We start from the raw sequence: 5,562 nt of genomic DNA on the forward strand, positions 1-5,562 counted from the left end.
AATACGAAAAACTGAGTGAGTCGCATAGGTCAAATCCGGCTCTGATTTTTTTTTTTAAATTTATTTTTAAAATTTTTTTCATTTTTAATTATTTGATTAATGTTTGCTCTTTATTGGATGCCCTGTACATAGTTTTTGCAGGTTTCAATACAGAGTACGTAGTTTCGCAATGTGATATTAAGTTCAATTTCACGGATCACTAAGTCAACTCATTGTTGGTCAGGTCGTATAAAATATTGTTTAGTACTCGAACAGCGCGCGGCGCTAACGCAGTTTGGCCAGGACTCTTGCTAATATGTACATATGTACAGGACACCCAATAAAGAGATAACTAAACGTTAAACAAATATAATATTGCTAAAGTTTAATAATAACGAGTCAGGACCGGATTGAATCTGTGAATACAGACTAAGACTCAGTAGACCACCACAATTTTAGACCGTTGAAGTGAAGAGTTGTTGCCGACATAAAAACGTGCAGACTGACACGGCCCTAGCGCCTGCGCTTCTCCTCAGCCGTACACACTGCCACTCTGGCCCAGATAGGAGAATATCGAAGTTAAGCTGATAAGACGACCGCGGTGGCTCATTATTACGAGACTGTCACCCCAGTCTCGTGGGTCGCGGCTTCAAATCCCGTACCGTGCGTAATTTTTTCAACTTAATTCTCGATATCTCTCCTATTACCGGCCACATCACGTGTGTTTGCGTCAAATGGCTCCCCGCAGAGGATATCGAACATCTACCTCATCATCGTCTGGTCAGATGGCGACCGGGGTACCCACCAACCATCGGTGGTGCCCGCATGTACGGCTTGGCGGGGGAGTATGACACGGCCCTAGCGCCTGCGCTTCTCCTCAGAGCCGTACACACTGCCACTCTGGCCCAGATAGAAGAATATCGAAGTTAAGCTGATAAGACGACCGCGGTGGCTCATTATTACGAGACTGTCACCCCAGTCTCGTGAGTCGCGGCTTCAAATCCCGTACCGTGCGTAATTTTTTCAACTTAATTCTCGATATCTCTCCTATGACCGGCCACATCATGTGTAGTCACGTCAAGATTTAAATTCCGAAGATAATATGAAGACTGGATTTTGGAGCAGCATTAACCACAGAACACGACTGGAGATTGTTAGGTCAAATCCGGCCCTGATTATTTTTTTTTTTTATTTTTTTTTCATTTTTAGTTATTTGATTAATGTTTGCTCTTTATTGGATGCCCTGTACATAGTTTTTGCAGGTTTCAATACAGAGTATACGTAGTTTCGCAATGTGATATTAAGTTCAATTAAGTTCAATTTCACGGATCACTAAGTCAACTCATTGTTGGTCAGGTCGTATAAAATATTGTTTAGTACTCGAGCAGCGCGCGGCGCTAACGCAGTTTGGCCAGGACTCTTGCTAATATGTACATATGTACAGGACACCCAATAAAGAGATAACTAAACGTTAAACAAATATAATATTGCTAAAGTTTAATAATAACGAGTCAGGACCGGATTGAATCTGTGAATACAGACTAAGACTCAGTAGACCACCACAATTAAAAACGTGCTGAGTTAATTGCCGGAGATAATATGAAGACTAGATTTTGGAGCAGCATTAACCATAGTACATGACTGGAGATTGTTGAGTGGTATACGTATATAAATACGAAAAACTGAGTGAGTCGCATAGGTCAAATCCGGCTCTGATTTTTTTTTTTAAATTTATTTTTAAAATTTTTTTCATTTTTAATTATTTGATTAATGTTTGCTCTTTATTGGATGCCCTGTACATAGTTTTTGCAGGTTTCAATACAGAGTATACGTAGTTTCGCAATGTGATATTAAGTTCAATTAAGTTCAATTTCACGGATCACTAAGTCAACTCATTGTTGGTCAGGTCGTATAAAATATTGTTTAGTACTCGAGCAGCGCGCGGCGCTAACGCAGTTTGGCCAGGACTCTTGCTAATATGTACATATGTACAGGACACCCAATAAAGAGATAACTAAACGTTAAACAAATATAATATTGCTAAAGTTTAATAATAACGAGTCAGGACCGGATTGAATCTGTGAATACAGACTAAGACTCAGTAGACCACCACAATTAAAAACGTGCTGAGTTAATTGCCGGAGATAATATGAAGACTAGATTTTGGAGCAGCATTAACCATAGTACATGACTGGAGATTGTTGAGTGGTATACGTATATAAATACGAAAAACTGAGTGAGTCGCATAGCTCAAATCCGGCTCTGATTTTTTTTATTTTTATATTATTTTTTAAAGTTTTTTCATTTTTATTATTTGGTTAATGTTTGCTCTTTATTGGATGCCCTGTACATATTTTTTTTCTAGTTCCAATACTGAATACGCGGTTCCACGTGTCGCCGTACTGCTACAAGTTTGATGTGAGAATAGTGGAAGCCCAAATTACTTCCGGTATAAAAAGTGTAACCCACGAATTTGTAACACATTATACTTATAATATGCAAAAGTTTTTTTATAATTTTATTTTTTTATTTTTTTTTTGCAGTAACAGTTGGTGTTTCACGATAGTAATAGGAGCGCACCTGAGAAACAGGCGGACAGTTACCGAATTCGTGGAGTTGATGGAAGTCCTTTGGGCTTCCGGTAAATGATTTAATCACACCTATGTTTCAATTTACATACGAGTAAATGGTATTTTTTTTTTCTTTTGTTTCATGGTTCTACGATCCAACTAAGTACAATTTGATCCACTCACTCCAGTGAACTAAATGGACGGACAGGCTGAAGTAGAGAAAGACGTATAAAGATTTAAGATAATAAAATGTAATAGCTTACAAATGTACCAGGTTCATGGAAATAAATAAATTATAATTAAATAAATGCTTATATTTTAATGTTTTCATATTTATGGCACCTAAATAGCGATTATTTTATATGAATACATAAGGTATAAGTAAGCACCCGTATATAGTCGTGTCTCAATGTGACAATGTATCCTAAAATACAAGAATATTATGTTATAAACAAAAATTAAATCATTTTTATCCAAATAATTTACCTCAATATAAACAAAAAATATCAGATGCTACATCCATTGTTCTTTTTAAATCTACAATTTACTAGATAGTAAAATCACTATTTGCATTACACTGATAAAGACTTACGTTTCAAGTTATGTTGTGGCATTAATGTTATATGCGTACAAGTTTATTATTGTATGTCATGCAAGCTCTGCCACGATAACCTACATCATTAGCGGAATATTTGTTTACAAACATTGGTGGCAAAAATTTTAGCAGAAAATTAAAAACATTATAATAGTTCATTGGATAATAATTATTGTAACACTGTAATGTACTCAACCAATTACCTAAAATATGTTTTCATTGTAGCTAAATGATTATAATGTAGATATGTCATAAAACCGTGACACAACAAGTGCAGAGTATTATAATAGCTGGACATATTATTATTGTATACAATGATTCATTAATATTTACTTAAACATACTTAAACATATATAACTTATGTAACGTAATTATATAATACGTAATACGTAATAATAGTTAATAACTTGTTATTGTGTATTATAGCTACGCATACTCGTAAGTTCACCAATTGTCAACCTTAAAAAACATATAAAAATATAACGTATTCACTAATATTATTATTATTAAAAAATGATTGAAATTTGATTAAAAGACCTAAATGTATTTTAATTTACAATTTTTTTTAAAATAATTTTAATTTATGCAACTATATAATATGTATTATAGAATATCATGTAATAAATTCATTTTTCTACATTTATTTTCGTACAAGTGTAGGTAGGTACCTACTGTAGACTATCCACCATTTAGTAACGGAATATAAATTAGTTTGGTAACAACGTATACATAGGAATTGTTTAATTAACATGCAAAGTTTTCTTAAAATCTGTTAAGCGACGAGATAAAATCAGATCATAAGTTTGAGTAATTATCAAACAGACGCCGTTTGTGTTTATTAGGTTATCAACTGAATTTCATTCCTTTATCTCTAATGTGCATATCGTCAAATTAGTTAAGACTGTTTAGAAATTCAGTATTTTTATTTTTATAAGTAAACATTTCGATTACTTAAAATATTTTTCTGAAACTACTATAATGAAAATAGTTTACATATAAAAGTAAAAAGTTAAAAAAAATTGTTATGTTTGATATTAGTATTGAAATGAACAAATAACTATTTTTAATTAAACTTATTAAATTGTGATAAACCGTTTACTAGGAAATTGGAGAAATTTAATAATGTTGATTTATTTAATAATTTTGTAAAATAAAAATGCAGTCGCGTCTTAATAAAAGTTTGTATGACACATTTTTATTTATTTTAATAAAATATTATCTTCAACTTAAAAAATATATAGAAATTTTTATAGAATACAATTATTATTGTTATAGATCATTTAATACAATCGTGAAATGAATAATACTGTAAAGTATGTTTTAAAAAAAATAAAATATTGAAACTAATCTAGAATTCATAAACAACCTTTATGAAGCTTTAATACCATCAGACCCTAACACCACAAACAAAATCATAAGATTCCTAAAACTTACAAAATTGTACAACCAACTTTTATTACATAATGTAATTAGTTTGGAAAATAAAATATCTATTTAAAGAATAAAGATAAAAAAAAACATGTAACAATTGGATGATATTACGTAGGGTACCTAATTATTAGTTTCGTTACAATTTTAAATAATATATTATTGAGAAAATTCGTTTGAAACGTAAAATCAGACAATAATAGTAAAATATTTAAATCTTTTAGACGTTTAATGCATTTCACTGAAAATAACGCATATATCATTATGCAAATAATGAATAAACCTAAGCGTTTTAATGTGAACGAGTTTATGTAGTAGAGAGTAAACAAAGGAACGCAGTGTGATGCAGCCCATTGTCCGACCGAGTTCGTTTCTTTCGTTGTCCATATACGAATGGATTACTGTAAAAATGATATAATATTATAAAAAGAAACGACTCTTCTTTAAAGGTAAAGCCAACAACCGGTTTATGCGACGTAATTTTTCCCTGCCGCCGGCAATTTATTAGAATCGGTTAAACGACTATAGCTGTTGTTATTATTTTATATTATTATTCCTTGTCTTTATTTCAAAATCTGTATAACATTAATACCCCCGAAAAATACATATTTTTTTTTCATTTATTTATTACTGAATTTAAAATTCACCAAATACTTTACGGCTTTAAAAAAAAAAAAATCACAATACGTATGTCATAATAGTGAAAATAATAATATAATATATACATATTATATTATTCATATAACATATCGCACATATGCCATTAAATGTTTTAACGTTAAATGCGTGACAGTATTTTTTTTTTATTTTTTTTTTTTTTAATTCAAATTTTTATTGCAAATATAAAATATATTCAAAGCAGCAATAATGTTTTCTGATTATAAAATATATCAACGTTTTTTATACGCCTACCTTTAGTTATGATGTACGTATTAGTATTACTATAATATAATATATGGTGCATTATTATTACATATTATACCTATTCAC

General features: G+C 31.1%; 1 long non-coding RNA gene across 1 annotated transcript; it reads left to right on the forward strand.

The window, feature by feature from the left end:
* The first annotated feature begins 1,761 nt into the window (after positions 1–1,761).
* On the forward strand, positions 1,762–2,865 carry LOC132918325 (uncharacterized). The gene is made up of 2 exons (XR_009660448.1): positions 1,762–2,428; positions 2,523–2,865. It is a non-coding gene; the product is annotated as an uncharacterized LOC132918325 (long non-coding RNA).
* The last annotated feature ends 2,697 nt before the right edge of the window (positions 2,866–5,562 follow it).

Source organism: Rhopalosiphum padi, chromosome 1 (assembly GCF_020882245.1).
Source record: "Rhopalosiphum padi isolate XX-2018 chromosome 1, ASM2088224v1, whole genome shotgun sequence".
NCBI classification, from domain to species: Eukaryota; Metazoa; Arthropoda; class Insecta; order Hemiptera; family Aphididae; genus Rhopalosiphum; species Rhopalosiphum padi.